Source organism: Chrysemys picta, chromosome 3 (genome assembly GCF_011386835.1).
Source record: "Chrysemys picta bellii isolate R12L10 chromosome 3, ASM1138683v2, whole genome shotgun sequence".
In the NCBI taxonomy this organism is placed as follows: domain Eukaryota; kingdom Metazoa; phylum Chordata; order Testudines; family Emydidae; genus Chrysemys; species Chrysemys picta.
The window spans coordinates 120,257,386-120,274,757 of record NC_088793.1 but is presented as its reverse complement, the minus strand read 5'-3'; the positions used below and the strand labels follow the sequence as shown (position 1 = coordinate 120,274,757).

Genomic DNA, 17,372 nt, shown 5'->3' with positions numbered 1-17,372 from the left:
GACTTATTTGTCATGCAGGGGAGTCGGGGCATCTTGAGGGAGGATGCACAAGGCAGGAAATGGAGCCCAGTATGAATGGGAGTGTTGTTCTTGGGTGTTTTTCTCTGGAGGAGGAGGAGGAGCTGGGCTGCCAGAGCACCCGGAGCACTGAGGGGATGGCTTATGGGCTTGTTTTTAAAGCACAAAACACTAACTATGAATGGTAACAATAGCCCTTCTTTAACACATTTGGCTTCTTCCAAATACAGAGTCGCGAGCAGGAATAAACAAAACATTAACACTGTCATGGCCGCATTCCAGCCTCCAGCCTATTCCCAGGGTTCTCATTTGATGAAGTCCCATTATTTTCAACACAGAAACGTAGAGGGGGTGTCCAGCATATAACTGCACAAGTGCTTCTTGATGGGACTTGTGTATAGAATGCACTCAGTGCGTCAAAGCCTTCGGTGCTGCGTGTGTCTGGACAGTAACACAGAGCATTCATTTAGATCAATAGAACAGCAGGGCGCTGCTCCAGCAGCACACACTAATTCCAGCTAAGACTTGGAGGGACCTGCCTTTAAAAAAAAATGAAACAGCATCTAAGTCATTGGTCCAGAACACTATCCCACTGCTAATGCAAGCTGTGAGCAGCCAGCATCAGCTACAGCCGAGAGTGCAGGGGGTATACGCACCTTTCTGCCACACTGGGATTGTTCAGGGCACTGAGCCCATGGGCCTGCCTCCCTGCCCCCTCCACATGGGAGCCATCAATAGTTGGAAGAAGCTTGCAGAGATGGACCAGGAAAACATCCATGCATTTAGGGTTCCTTCCACCCAGCATCACTACAGCAGATGCCACAGGCAGTAAATCACAGCTTTCCAACCCAAAGGATAAGCCAGAGGCCATTCATCTCCCTCTCCAGGAAGGGAATAGCAGCAGCAGCTGGGGAAGTGGGGGGGGGGGGGGGGGAGGGGTGAGAGGGAAGGGGAGGGCCTGGCTGGCCTCATCATTCACTCAGCTCTGAAACGTAGATGTTGGATTTTTTTCTCATTTGCGCTATTGCCATTGTTTGCCAGTCCCCCTTAACCCTGCCTATCTCCTTCTACTGCAATTCCACAGCCCCACATCATCACTGTCCCTGCCCATTGTGCTTTTAAGCCTCCTCCCCTGTGCTCTCTCCTTCCCCTCTCAACCTCCCTGCCCCTCAGTCTCCATCCCCCTTTACCTTCCTCTCACAACCCACTGCCAGGCTCCCTGAGGAGTTTTTCTAGGGAAAGCAGCTTCCCTTTCAGGTAAAGGCTCCACTAAAGCCCCATTGGTGGATGTTGCACCAGGGATGCACTAGATGCTATCATTCCCCAGATGTCCTAGCCACACCCCTAGCCAGTGCCACTCATTTTTTGGGTAGAACAGACTACACTTCTCTGTGGGAAGAGAGGTTGCAGCTTCTTTTGGCCACCACAGTCTTAACTCCTAGTGGTCCCCCATGAGGGCTGTGCACCTGGGTCGGCCATCAGAGGCTAGCACAGACCTAAAAGTGAATCTGGCATGAGATGTTTCTACTGATACACAAATGTCTGGGCACTCTGCCATGGCTGAGAAGGAAATGCAGGCACAGAATATAACTGATGAAATACGGTTTACAGTTTTCTAGGTAAGACTGTGGAGCCACAACAAATGTTAAAGGATGGGAGATGGTTCCTAGAGCATTGCAGGTCTTCCCAAGCATCCTGGTGTGGTGGATTATTCCTTTCTCACTATGCAGGGAGCTTCTGGAGTGGAAAGTGATGGAGCCATCAGTTTTGCATTATTAGCATCTGTGTAAATTTCAAAAGTTCATGTCATGATTCCTACATGTTATCCAGATCCACCCTGGGGAAGTGATTCAAATCTTGAGAAATCATTGGTGGCTGGGCCTCAGTGTTATTATGAAAAATAAATGTATTATTTAAAATGCGATCTCTGTAATAAAGTGTTTCCTATTGTTCAGGCCTGCATAGCATTTTGTAGCTGGGCTCAGTGTGTGCTCACAGGCTGGAAAATAAGTGTAATAACAGTATGCTGCTGTTCTGTTTTGTCAATATTCATCCAGCTTTTACCTTGGGATTATACGAAAGTTACTGCCTTATGTGTAATGTGTAGAAAAAGACAGCAGCTAGTAATATAAGTTTAAACTTAAATCTCTTTGTGTGTTGCTCTCTATAGCTTTGCTGAGCTGCCTGTGCTGGTTCTATATCCCTCTGGATGGGAGACAACACACTGATACATGGACACTATACCGGGGTCCGAATTCACATACCACAGACACAGTAACTTCCTATTGGGTCCAATCTTGCTCACCACTGGTGGGTGCATGGGACTTGAAGGACAGCAGATTTGATGTTGTTTTGTGAGGTGAGTGTGGGGATGATTTGCAGGGGAGGTGCTGGCATTATCTGCATGTGGTGATGTACTGCTTGATGGGGACTCAAATCAACAGCACTAGTGGGTCAATGAATCCATGCAGATCCCCTGGCCAACTCCCAACGTGGGATGGAGGATATAAGTGACCTTCTGGAGCTACAGCTTCATCTCGTGGGTTACCATGGCTGCTCCATCGCCTGTGGAGGAGGTGATTCCATTAATTAAACCCCAACAAAACTCTCCATGCACAAAGTCCATTTATTTGGGCCCTGCAAAAGGTGAGAAGATTTAAGCCACAGACAGAATGTGTCACTGTGATGGGGCATACACCTCCCACGCTGCACAACAAGGGGTTAAGGAGCTTCTCTGGGCCCAGCCAACTCCACCCTGCCACAGCTGCCAGGAATCTACAGGCTGGAGGAGAAGTATAAAAGGGAAGCAGAGCAGCTCACTTGTGGGCAGACCAGGGAAGAGAACAGATCTTTGACCCTCAGCTCCTGAAGAGAGGGGTGGTTGAAGGCAGGTGCTTCCCTGACAACTCCTGCCTGAAGGCCAGATCCTGATATGCCCTGAGAGGGAGGCATTTCCCTCCCCCCCTTACTTGCTCAGTTTATTTGTGTTAGTTCCCCTTGCTTTTTGTTCAGAGACTACACTGGAAGGGGAGAGGTTTTGAAGTGATGTGGCCAATGGGCCAAGTCACAGGAAGAGGCAGGCCACTGCAGATGTGGAGCACTCAATAGCAGCAGACCCCAGTGCGGAGACAGCTGCTATGCCACAGCTACTCATGAGGAGATGCCATTGGTGAGTTGATCCTTTTCACAGTAGTATGTAGTAATATCAGCATATTGTGTATGGCAGTCCTCTTTTCTATCTGCCTAAGGCACTTTTGTGGCTCCCATTACCTGAGTGCTTCACAAATGCCAATGTATTTATCCTCCCAACACCACTGTGAGGTTGGGCAGTGCTGTTGTCACCATTTTACACAGGGGGAGCTGAGGCACTGAGAGGCTAAATGCCTTGCCCATAGTCACACAAGAAGTCTGTAGTAGAGCAGGGAATAGAACTCAGATCTCTCAAGTCTCGGGCTAGTATCCACGGACCAGCTTTCAGTACTAGAATAGGATTTTTTTTTAATGTAACTTGTCTGCCGGGTATTGTTGGCAGCAACACATGGCCATTTCAAATACCTAAGGGTTCTTGTACAACAAACACCATTGGCTTGAGCCACCACCCAGAATTTCTGGGATCACTAAACCGGAGTGCCCTTACTAGTTGCCCACTTGTGAGCACTAAGTCTATATGAAATTAGGAAAATTTTATGAGGGAAAAAGGAACACCGCATCCACTTGGGAGACTACAGCAACAATCCATCTATAATAATGATAAATAAAACACTATCCCATAGTAACTTCAGCAGTTGTCTGTTAATTTGGTTCCCCACTCACCAGTGTGAATGTCCAGTAGATATATATCCTTTTACCATGTCACTTTCCCCTTTGTTGAGCCCCACTCACAATTTGGTGTCAGTCGGTATTGTACTCCCAGAATGCTGAGCTATGCAGAGTCCTTGGATAGGCCTGTCTCCAGTCTCTTGGGAAGTGCTTCCTGGTCCTGTCTTGAGGCTCCACCACCTAAGCCAGTTAGAGTGATTTCAGCTTTATTTAATTTGTGGCGTGAAGGAGCTTCACCAGATTTCACACCCAGTTGAAGCTGTAGAGCACAGCAGCAGAGATAACAGCCATCTCTATATTGCATCCAATTAAAGAGCCCTCTCTGAATCATCTCCTCTCAAATAGTCCTTCCATCAGTAGATCATTAGTGGAAGGGAACTTGCAGCCTACAAGACCTTCAAGCAGAGTCATTGCCACCAAAGATGGATGCTTTGCCAAAAACTAGGAACTCTTCACCTTTTCCCCTCTTTGGTTCCACTACCCAATCCATTCTGTGTTTGCATACAGTTATGCAGACTCCCACAGTGTCCCTGGAGGAATTCTGGGTAGAAAGCACATGCAGCTGAAGCAGCAGTGACGCCATTTCCCCGACATTCATCAACAGATGGGGGCAGAGAGTTCCTTACCCTCTGAAGCTTTAGGCCACAGAGCTTACATTAAATTAAACAATTCTGGTAAATTAAAAAAGTTCTTTGGAAAGGTTGGTCTATTTTAGCTCTGATTCTCATTTAGTCTAAGGCCCCTTTACACCACTCCAGAAGGGTAAATGGGCGTTAATGTTGCAGGGTAATGCCCATCTATTGTTATGCTACATTTTTTCAGAGTTTTTCCCTGCAGGTGGCAGGCTTTTCCTATTAAAATCCTACCTTATATGACTTCAGTAGGCAGGACTCCAGTTTGGACACAATCTGGTCTCCAAAGGAAACAGAGAAGATCAATCTAATCTAATTTATTTCAGAAGGATGGATCTTAGAATTGTGTCCATATTTAAAAATTAAGTCCTATATTCCACAATAAATAAAGTTTGTTTGAACGTTTGCAAACTGTAATGTTTGTAAAGCACTTTAAATGTTCAGATGGAAGGCACTATAACAACAAAAAGTATTATTATTGTTATGGCTTGCCTATGAGGGTTTGTTGATTTATAAGAACCTGGGATAAAACTTCCTATAAAAAGAGTTGAAGTCTCCATGCAATAATCACAGCCAGAGTCATTATTGTGTGGGTTTAAATGCTTTCCTTGGTTTGATAGTTAAAGCTGTGAGGTTCCTTTTGTTCAGCTGCTCTGCAGTACAAAATGAGGGAGATGCCCAGGTTCACTTTTCCAGTCTGTGCAATCTCCATGAGCCGTCTTGGACTACAGGTTTCCAATCTGAAAAACTCAGGACTGGGGCATGAAAGGGCAATGCTGGTGTTAAGCTGTGAGACTTGTTAGGCTCCTAACAAGACAGCTGCTTCCGGGGGAAGGGTAGTGGTGCCTGACCTGAGCAGGGAGTTGCCTGTAGGCAGTCTGTTGGCACCTCTGTTTTAAGGAGCAGGACTTGTGTATGTTTTGTAAATAAGCAAATTACAGTAAGAAAATACCTAACCCTGTGTCACTGACTTCTGCTCCAAACAGGAAACTGGCTTGCAAGGCCCCAAATTCTGCTACTCCTTGGCAAAGAGGCAACTGTATTATTTATTTCATTTAGATTGTAAGCTTCAGGACAGGGACTGTCATTAAATAGATGTTTGTACACAAAGTACACCCTACACAATGTTTGTGCACCCTACACAATGGGTCCCAGTACTGATTGGGGCCTCAAGACTCTACTGCAATAATAATAGGAACTGGAGATATTTGTTGCAAAGGGCTAGACAGCTGTGGCCCTGTAACAGACAAAATTTGCATTTGACCAACTTTTGAAATGCTGGTTGGTTTGTGTGTCTGATGGCAAATTACAGTGCATTATCCCAGAGGTGATAGGAATATTCTTTGAGGAATTTAAAACTCATGTTAAATGTCTTGGATGCTGACGTTTCCTGATGAAACTAGACCTTCTGAAGTTTAGGTCTGTTTAAGCCTGTGCAGGGAGCAGTTTAAATGAGAGCTCACTCACTCATCTCTGCTTCTAGTCAAGCTTTTGCAACTTGGCTGAGAGGTGCAGGAAGAAGAAGTAGGAGGAGGGGTGGTAAAAAGGAGAAGAGTTAAACAAAATTACAACCCTAACAGGATATGAACAAACAGCCTTGGAACTATGGTGCAGACATTCATCCAGCAGGCAACAGTCTTTTGTTGGCATCCCTGGAGTTTAATGGTATGACTTTGTTCACTTTTAGCGCTCTCATATTTTTCCCATTAATGACATATTCAGTACTACAAGGAAAAACTCAACGTGCAGAGCGTAAAGTTCAAAGAAAGAATGTTCCCAATCCACATGCATGCAAAATTTCACAAAAATGAGACTTCATGCTGCATATGTTTTGCTCGTTGAACAAAAAGGGCTTCATCATAAGTGTTTGCAGCATTGAGCCCCTCAGCCCACCTCCATTTAAACCCCTTTGTCAAGCAAATGGAAAAATGAAAACCTATTTTAGCAGAAAAACTGAACAGGTTTTTGTTTCAAAGCTGACCCACTTCTCAGAGTTTTTTCAAAATTTTTATCATAGACACTATTGAAATTCAACACTTTTCACTAATCAAAAATGAAACCATTTGCTAGTAATGTTTTTATGATGATTTTTTGGGGATGGGGTGGAATAAACATGGAACTTTTCATGGATTTTTTTTTTTGGAAAAACAGGTAACTTTTTGATGATATTTAAAAAAAAAACTAGATCTACTGAGTGCTTTTGAAATATAAGGCAATATATCCACTTGGATAGATAATCTTATCATTGGTGGGACTGTAGAGAGATTGGACTAAATCCAACCTTGGTATAATCATGTGCAACACCCATTGAAACCAATGGGTGAGTTGAAGCTATTGATGCCCGGGCTAAATAAGGTCCATTATTTTGACCTCCAGAAATCTGCCATAGGAAATCTAGGTTAGATATTAGGAAAACCTTTCTAACTACAAAGATAGGTAAGCACTGGAATAGGCTTCCAGGGGAGGTTGTGGAATCCCCATGTAAACACCCCTGTATTCATATCCCCCATACCACTGCAATGTTTGTACAAAATATGCCTTGTAAGATATCATTTGAAAACTAATAGCATGCTGGTTGTTAATAGAAGGATAACATGCATTTTACAATATGAATTCCCTCTGTACAATGTCACTAGGACCTTTTTAAGAGGATGGCCTAGCCGAGGTAAAGATGATAAACAGGTCTGTCCCAGACACAGGAATGTGGGTTTACATCAGTTTTCATATTAGCCATAAATGAAGCTATCAAGCAAACCAACAGGGTTTGTCTTGAGACAGAACAGAGACAGAGAATTGACTTTGTTCCTACACCCCAGAGATATGCAGAAGACTGAATCCCCAGGAGGCCTTCCTAACTTGGAGAACAAAGACAATTCTTTGGGAATATAAGGGACAGAGAGACTCCATCTTTCACTTAAGAAGAGTAGAGAAACCAGCACCTCCATAGTTCCGTGGAAGGTCCTGACAGAGAGAATGTCTGCCCTGCTGGACAAAGACTATCGGTAAGAGGAGCCATCTTAAACAACTGAACCTTACTAGATTAAGTTTTAGACTTTCTGATGCATCTTTTCACTTTTATTTGCTTGTAACCATCTATACTTCTATTTCTTTTACTTACTACAACTTAACCTATGTCCTATTGTTAATAAAATTGTTTTATTTTTAATCTAAACCACCCCAGTGCTGTGTTTGAATTGAAGTAATTACTAAGTGAAGTTAATATGGCAAGCTGCTCGGTACTGACTCTTTGAAGGAGCAAACAAACCTTATTATTTTTCTGAGTGATCAAGGAAAGGGTTGGACATTTCAGGGAACATGGATTTAGGGAAATTTAGGACTGAGGGAGTATTAGGGTCACTTGGCTAGCAGTAACCCAGGCTGGTGGAGACCAGAGTGTGGCTGTGGTGTAACATGCAGGTTGCTGTAGTCACAGTTCCTCAACCAGGGCTGCTTATCACACAGACACTCAGTACATGCTTGTATGCTGGCTGTGAGCATCCAGACAGGAAGTTACAGCAGCAGAGCATTTAAGGCAGGGTGACAGGACAAGTGGTGAAACAATCTCTCACTGGTCTGGGTTGCATCCCAGAATGTGACACCCCATCACTTCTTAAGAACAGGTTAGGGATGAATCATAGAAATGTAGGGCTGACAGGATGGTCTAGGTATACTTGGTCCTGCCTCATCACAGAGGTCCAGACTAGATGACCTCTTAAGGTCCCTTCCAGCCCTACATGTCTATGATTCTGGGTTTTTTTTTTCATTAATGTACTAGAAATATATTGAGAATTACAAGGGGGAAAATTACAAGATAGATTTTGGAGCTACTGACTTAAGAAAAAGCCTGTTCACTACTTGGAATTCAGTTCAGGAAACATACAAATAGCCTCAAGCCAGATCTCAATTACTGGGTGTTTTGCTTTTTCATATAAAAGTAAGAGGATTATGAAGCTTCCTATATTTTTACTTTAATTTTCTCTGTAAGTGGGGCAACAACTATTGCAATGCTTTTTGTATATGTTTTCTGGGAGGTTAGGTCTGTGCAAAACTACAAAAAGAATGGTGGGCCAGTGCTTGGTATTGTCAGGGAGATAAGCCATGAAGGAGAGGAACAATGGCCACTGGGTAGGGTGCTTCCCTGGGATTTAGGACTTCTATATTCAATTTCCTGCTCTGCCATAGGCCTCTCATTCGCCCTTGTGCAAGTCACTTAAGCCCAGATCCTCAAAGGTATTAGGGGCCTAACTCCTATTGGAATCAACAGGAATTAGGTTCCTAAATACATCTGAGGATCTGGACATTAGTTCCCCATCTGTTATCTGGGAATAACAGCATTTCCCCACCTCACAAGGGGTCTTGTGAGGATAAATATATTAAAGGTGAGGTGCTCAAAGACTATGATAATGGGAGGCCATATAAGTATCTAAAATAGTAGGATAGAATCCAGGGTCCCCCATCCAATTCAATCCAGGGTGGATATTTGGCCTGATCCTGCATACATTTACTGTTGGGCACAGCACTCATTGCTGGGAATAGTCCTGTTGAGGTCAATGGGACTATTTACAGCAGTAAGTACTACACCCAGTAGACAGTGTTGCAAGGTCAGGTCTACTGAAGGTAGAGGCTGTAGCAAAAATACTTGGGCTTGGTCCTGTGAGGAGCTGAAATTAGTGGGAACAGCAGGTGCTCAACCCCTCTGAGGGTCAATTCCGAGGTGCTGATGTGGGGTGCATAAAAATTTCTTTGCAGTGTATCTGGGATAACAGCATTGCTCATAAGCCAAGCTGTAGAAAACTTTTTGGTTTATAAAACCTGAAACTGCTTGCAACTCCCCTGCTTTTCAGGTTTGTTACAAAATCGAAACTGTCTAGCGTCGTCAAAAGAACACCTCTGCTTCCTGAACACGTTGAACAAGATAGGCCTTGTTTTAATATACAGAGGCTAATTTATTGTTCTCTATGGGACCCATGCAAAATTCACTGTTTCCTGTACAACCGGAGGGTTTTGACTGCTCTTTGCTCTGAGTTTTGGGGTTCTTTCAAACCTGAAATCTCAAAGTGAAACTGCAAAAAGAACAGGAGTACTTGTGGCACCTTAGAGACTAACAAATTTAATAGAGCATAAGCTTTCGTGGACTACAGCCCACTTCTTCAGATGCATATAGAATGGAACATATATTGAGGAGATATATATACACACATACAGAGAGCATGAACAGGTGGGAGTTGTCTTACCAACTCTGAGAAGCCAATTAAGTAAGAGAAAAAAAAATTTAATTGGCTTCTCAGAGTTGGTAAGACAACTCCCACCTGTTCATGCTTTTTGCGGATACAGACTAACATGGCTGCTACTCTGAAAAGTGAAACTGGAGAGTTCAGAATACCTGTGAGTAGAAACTGAAACAGCTGACACAAACACCTGTTAACGGAAGCTGTTGAATTTTGCTCAGTTCTACCCATGAATGGTCATGCTGAGTAGTTGTTCTTTGCAAGTGATATATATATATATATATATATTGTATAATAAGCGGTCCACATGTTTACATGATGTCTTCTGGGGCAAAAGTAAAGAAAATGTTTTCGGAATCCACATAAAGCTATTCACAGGTATTGGGTAATATAACTGGGGATGTTTGGCACCCTTTTAGACTCTATGGGTCAGATCCTCAGCTGGTGCATATCAGAGCTATATAAAAGGACAATATTAATGGCATTTATTGAATTGAATGGCATTTATTGATGAATTGAAATGTTTGAAATAAAATATTTTAATTCTTGCACATAATGACCCTCTTCTCCTCCCTTTTCTAAATATAATGCAACGCAATTGTGGTCACCGAATGCTTCTCATTTACCACGCTGTAACATGCTTCGGCCACTTGGGATTTCACAAAACTAGAAGGGATAACATTCAGTTCCTTTGACCACAAGAGCACATGCCCTCCCATTTGAGCTATAGCAGTCGATGCTACCAGTAAAGAGCTCCAGCTCTAACCAGATAGTGCACACATACTAGCTAGTTCACTTCCCTCCTATTTACTGTAATTACTTTACTCAAAATTGACTTCAGTATAGCACCGGAAGTTGGAATCTACACTTCGATTCTGTTCAGATTCTTATGCCGCAACCACTACCATGATACCTGAGGGCTTGTGTACATGGTGGGGTAATGTTCTCTACAGGGGTATGATTTCTAAAGCACACTAATGTATTGCTCACTAATTGGTCCGGGTAGACCCTGCCGGTGCACTTTAAAATAGTGCTGTTTGAAACAGAATTATGTTAAAATACTCTAGGGCAGTGGCTCTCAGCCTTTCCAGACTACTGTATTCCTTTCAGGAATCTGATTTGTCTTGAGTACCCCAAGTTTTTCCTCACTTAAAAATGACTTGCTTACAAAAGTGTCACAGCACATTAAGACTGAAAAATTGCTTACTTCTCATTTTTACCATATAATTATAAATCAACCGGAATATAAATATTCTACTTACAGTTCAGTGTATAGTATATAGAGTAGTGTAAACAAGTCATTGTATGAAATTTTAGTCTGTGCTGACTTTGCTAAATATTTTTATGTAGCCTATTGTAAAACTAGGTGAATATCTCGATGAGTTGATGTACCCCCTGGAAGACCTCTGCATACCCTCAGGGGTACGCGTACCCCTGGTTCAGAACCACTGATCTAGGGAACCTCTAGTGTGCACCAGCAGGGGCTATGCAGACCAATTAATGCACAACATGTTAGTACGCCCCAGAGTGGCATTACTCCACCATGGAGACAAGCCCTGAGTCGCTTCTAGAAGTCCTTTAAGCAATATGACGTGCATCTATCACATTTGGTTCTTTCCTTCTTTGTCCCTTCCTCTTCCAAGGGGAAAATGAGGGGATCTGGAAGTTCAAAAAGAATTACAAAATGCCTCATACATTGTGCTATGTGTTTTTTTTATTAGTGAAGGATGGGTTAAAGAAATATGCCTTCCACTTGAAGTGGGAAAGGTCTCACTGGCAGCTGTGTGACTTGCCCTTTTACCACAATGCATTATTTAGTCAAACTAGCCTATTTAGATCCTATTATGCAAACATTGCCATAATTTGCTCATGTTGATCCCTGATGCCAAGATCCTGTTTGTCTCATCCAGTTGAGTCTTTCTGCTGGGATACTTGCAAGGCTTCACTTAGTGCTCAATCGGGTCATCATATAAACAAGCTCAGCTCCCAGATTAGACATTCAGATCACATTACTTCAGTTGGGTATTGTAATGAGTGATGATGTAGAAATTGTTTTAATTTGTTTGATTTCTAAGACACTGTGTGGTCTTAGGCTCTGTTTACCCAGCAGATGTATTGACTCTGTAGATCAGTGTGCTATTTGAATACTTTTGAGAGGACTGTTTGTTGTTTAGGCGTTCGACATGTTAACAATGTGTAATAACTTAGGAGGATGTCGCTTTTTATGAAGCTCAAACTTGTTTATGAAATTTCAGCATGTCTGTCTCTTTCTGAAGTGCCACTAAGCATTTTAAAGGATACTCTACACCAGTGGTCCCCAACCTTTTTCGCCAGACGACAAGCCACAGAGGACCATGGCGGCGGATGAGCATCCGCCAAAATGCCGCCGACAAGCAGTGTCATCCAGAGGCGTCACCGCTGAAATGCTGCCGGAAATCAGCGGCAACGCCACTGGATGACGCTGCTTGTCAGAGGCATTTTGGCGGATGCTCGTCCGCCGGCCAGCATGTGGGTGCATTTAGACGCCCCAACGGGCGCATTTAGACACCCCGGCGGGCACCATGCGCCCGCAGGCACCGCGTTGGGGACCCCTGCTCTACACCTATGTTTATTATTAACTAGTGAAAGTAACAACTCCCACAGAGGAAAAATACGTGGAATGAAGCTGGATGTTAGATGTTTCTCTTGGGTAAACAGACTGGGTCTAGGTGAAGACAAACCAAATTAATTCTACATGATTAAAATATCATTTACATTTTGTACACCAACTTTCATTCTAAATGAGCCCAAAGTGCCATACAGACTGCTGCATATATAAGGAGCAATTTATCCCTCCACAATAGTAGCTTCTTGACTGGAACATAGCATCCATTGAACAGCACACAGCATCACTAGAAAACAGATCAGTTTTCAGAGAATAAATTATCCAATTGAAACTACAGGGTGAATTTGTGGAGCAAGTATAAATATTCATCTGGAAGTCAGATGAAATAGGGCAAGGGGAAGAAGAAGAAATCAGGAAAATACAGATTTTAAAACTAGCTGGATAACGTTCTCAAGACCCATATGTCACTGAGAAATCCCACGGCTCCTTTCATGTCTGAGGAGTATAGAGGAGCACACGGGCGAGGATGGGACTGCTGGTGAGATGGGACAGCAGGACTACAACTTGGAATTGGTGACAGGAAAATCCGGTTCCTTCTCCTTTTCTTCTACCAGAGAGACCTATTGCATATGTTTTGCTTGGCTGTTGTCCTGACTCCTGGTGGCCCTTAGGAGCTAGTGCAGGGTTCTTTACAAGCTGCTCCATAATGCATGACCATCTTTGATTGGGTCCTTTGAGATTGACATGGCAAGACTGCACAACTGGACAACCTGCTCTTTGGGGAACAGCCTATTTCCTACAAAATGTTCACCTAGTGCCTAAAACACTGGGGCTCCAATCTCTGCTGAAAACTGTAGTTGCTCTTGTAATACAAAAAATGATCATGCTAATAAATAGCTGAAGTGATCAATTTGGGATAATCAGTAGCTTGACATTTGTTCACACAAAGTGTTTGAATAAATACAGAGAGATTTGCGAAAATCAATTTTTATTCAAAAATGATAGCTCAGGAATAGGAAAAAAATAACCCTAAAAAAATGAGGCTCCATGAAAAGCACTTGATACAGGCTTATTATCATTAACCTTCCACTTAAATCCCAGCTTCAGTGCTGTCCAGAATAGCCATGCTTTCCTGAATCAAAAGGTCTAAATTATCAAAGCATATCATTTATAACAAATAATTAACTACCATGGATTTATTCCTAAGTACAGTATCTTCTTTACAAATGAGAAGTCTGACAGTAGGTTGGTCTGGAAGTTGAGGTTGCAGTTGTGTGTAGAACACAAAGGTAGATGGTTTTTGTCTTTTAATTGACATCTTGGTTCCCTTGGACTGGCCCAGAAAGAAAACTGTCTGCACTGAATTTACACGAATGCCATTTGGAATAAGGTACAGTCCTGCAGTGAAGTATACTGCAAACTTTTCATGAGTGTGATTCAGACATTAGGCCTGCAGAAAAAAATCTCTAGGGTTTTGGAGGTTTTTTGTTACGGAAAACAAGCCACTGGAAATGAACATACTGTAGAAACGGAAATATTTCTTTCATGAGTGAAAAGCGAAACAAATGAGTTTAGAAAAAAAGAGGATTTTATGATCCCAGTTTTTCCATGCTGCACTACTGTAGGAATGAAACTGAACACAAGCAAATGAGACATGGAAAAGTTCACTGCTGCTACCACTGAAGAGATATTGTTGCATGTTTTAAAAATCAAGACTATTTCCATTCTGCCATTATTCCATTTTTTCTTTTTCTGAACTTTGGGGAATAGAACTGTAAATATCCTTATTTATTTGACTGCTGAGCAAATGAAAGCAAATAATTATGACCATTATGATTGGTTCTTGTCTGCTCTCATTCTTCCTCCTTGTTCCAGTGATATGTTTTCAATATTTGAACAAGGACTTAGCCTGTGATGACAATGTGGGCCTGTGTGCTCACAGGTCTCTATTCAGCAAAGCACTGACACATAGTCTTAACTTTGATTACATATCATAAGTTCCATTGACTTTAATGGTATTTAAACATCCGTTTAAAGTTAAGCACATGCTCAAGTGTTTTACTGAATAGGGATTGTTTGCTGAGTCAGGACTACAGAGAGTACAGGTGATTGGGTCACCTGTTCATTTTTCTCATTATAGCAGAAATGCTTTTAAAACTCATAACAATAAGCAAGAAGGGGAGTCAATCCCACTTGGCAAACCTACGTATATTAATTCAAATATTTATACTTTGTTTCTGAAAAATATTTGGAGTAAATTGATGGTGTAGTACAGTGCTCAGTTTGTGTAATTTGTACAGGGGATGGAGGTAAAAACCTTGTGGAAGGCCTGGAGGTAGCCTCTCTAAGGAAATGCCTACCATTTTGTGCAACCTGATCCATTCCCAAGGCAAAAAAAAAAAATGTTAATCAGAAGTATTTCCAGTGCTTCCAGAGTAAGTATTCCTTAGCAAGAAGGACTTTGTAGTATCCACACCAGTGGTGAATGCCAGTGGAACAGGGTAATCACCCACATGGTATTTTCAGATTGGTGGCAAATTTTTAACAAAGGGCTCCTGCGAACTTCCTCCAGAACATCACTGATCTATACAAGGGGCTAGATCCTCAGCTGGTATAAAAAGGAATGGTTCCATTCATGTCAGTGAACATTCTTTTATAGTCAGCAGAGCTATGGAAATGTACCGCAGCTGAGGAGATAGCTAGAGATGTTGGTCAAGTTTAAGAGGTGTGGGAGGTATTTTTGGGTACAAAAGTAGACCTATTTGCATGGCTAAAATACTGCATATACATTTCAGCAGAATTCATTAAATACAGCATAGTGGAAGGAGTTCATGCTCAAGCTGAAAGAAGGGGAAATTGCCTACTGGTTGCAAACACAAACAGAGTCCAAAGAAAACAGTTTTTACAAAAAGGTTACCATAAAGTTTCTCTTCACCGTTTGACCCATGCTGTGAGTCACTCCAAGATAAGACTGAGCAGGGGACAGTCATGTGGGAAACTGAGCAAAGGGAATTTCTTCTAAAAACAAACAAACTTTACTCAGGAGAATTATGAAAAAGCAAACCCATTTTTTTTTGTTTTTCTTTTCAACAGAAAAGAAGTCATGGAAGAGAAGAGATGTGTATAATGGCAACTAGGTCACCCGACTTGCTTCCATCAAAGAGGGAATTCACAGCACTGCAGAGACAAGTACATGGCCCTCCTGGCACTGATGTGAGTGCTTGTGCTATCATCTGGAGAAACACTTTCTTTATTGGCTTAGCAAATCCTGCATTTGGCGTTAAGTACTCTATTAAAAAATATAAGCCCACCACTTTTAAATGTGCAGGAAATGTATTTTTAACTTTTGCGATCACCCTTGTTCCCTTTGGGGCTCACTGAAAGCCTGCTGAATTCAATGGAAAGACTTCTATTGACTTCAGTAAGCTTTGTATCAGGCCCTGTGCGATCAATGGCAATCTTCCATTGACCTCAGGGGTGTAGGGTCAGGCCATATTCTGTTCCTGAATAGGGGGCTATTCTGCTGGAAGATGCTAATGACTGCCATCAAATGCATCTTTGATCCTAAAACAATCACAGAAGTCCCTTTAAAGCCAATAGGTGAGCCAAGTACTCTTTCAGGTTCAGTGGAAGGCGCAGTTAGGCTCCTTCTACATAGTAAAAGCAGCTGGAAACAATGGAAGGACAGCGGGTGGCAGGATAAAGTCAGGTGGGCTGAGGGGTTTGGCCTGGTGGAAAATGCAGGGGCTAGTAGTTTGGGTTCGTAGGCTGTGGAGACTAGAGGCATAAAGTCTGGAGAAACAATTGTAAGCAGGAAACAGAGAGATGGAGCTTCTTATGCAGAGCTTGCTGGAGTGGCAGACATGGAGATTTCTCCCACTATGACCCAGAGGCAGCACAGACCTGTTCCCTGACCCACACCCCAGCTCAGCAGAGACCAGGTACATAAGACACCCCAACATGAGCCAACCCTTCGCTCTGCACAGAAGACGAGAGGCTCCTGGTCCTGAGTAGCTTGCCCAGGGTGGCGAGGTAGGAGCAGCGGTGGTTGCAGACAGCAGTAGAGCAGAGCAGTGGGAGGAGGAGGGGCACCCCTGCTCCGGGAGACGCCTGGTGGTGGCCCAGCCTGCCCACCCCTAAGGCTGGCCCTGCTCCTGAGCCAGCAGCAGCAGCAGACAGGCTCCCTGTTCCCCGATCCCAGCTCAGCAGCATCCAGGTACATGGGCAGGGAGAGGGAGGACACCCTGCCATCATCCCCCTGCCCACTCTGCGCAGAAACAGGGGGCAGGGTCCTGGTCCGGAGCAGAGTGGCCAGGGGCAGCTCCATGGGGGTGGGCTGGGGTGGAGAAGAGGCAAGTGGAGCAGGATGGGGGGGAGGAGGGGCACCCCTGCCCCAGAGGCACGCAGCGGTGCCCCCCAGAGCACGGCATCCTCATGTGATTAATGCTCATTTTAAATAAAAAACAGGTACATTTGTTTTGCGTTAATCACATGCGTTCATCGTGATTAATTGACAGCCCTAGTTTTAAAGCATTTTTGTAACAAAAGCTTTGTGGTTTCTTTAAGCAGCAGGCAGGAATAACTGCATACCGAGGGCCAAGTCCTCACTTTTGTGTTACGTAGTGTAAGGAGTTCTGCAATCCCTCACTGACATGTACCAGGGAGCCTGATCCCGAGGACCTTTGGGCACAGTGCTTAAGAGGGCAATGATTTCATCCTCTACTTCCCAGGCAGCCCCATGCAAGACAGGAATGAAGTCAGAGGCTCCAGAGGCCACATTCAATATACATGGCTGCTTCAGAAAGGTTGGCTTCCTTCAGGATTTGCTTAGGCGCCTCCAGATACTGGCAGCTTTGCTGTTTATAGGCTCTATCCCACAAACAGGTAGGGCCAGAACTTGCCCCAATATTTTAAGTGCACTAGGTTGGTTTGTCATGTTCCAGTGCAGCTGAGCCCTATATGGGAGAGCCAGGTCACTCTGCTGAAATGGTCACTTGCCAGCTAACAGTAGGACCAGCCTTCCAAAGGCCATCCTTAAGGTTTCATAGCTAGCTATCGGAGAGGAATGAT

At 43.4% G+C, this 17,372-nt stretch overlaps 1 long non-coding RNA gene across 1 annotated transcript; it reads left to right on the top strand.

Annotated features, from left to right (window-relative positions):
• The first annotated feature begins 2,828 nt into the window (after window positions 1–2,828).
• LOC112060243 (uncharacterized) lies at window positions 2,829–15,635 on the top strand. The gene is made up of 3 exons (XR_010599255.1): window positions 2,829–3,187; window positions 7,286–7,471; window positions 15,396–15,635. It is a non-coding gene; the product is annotated as an uncharacterized LOC112060243 (long non-coding RNA).
• The last annotated feature ends 1,737 nt before the right edge of the window (window positions 15,636–17,372 follow it).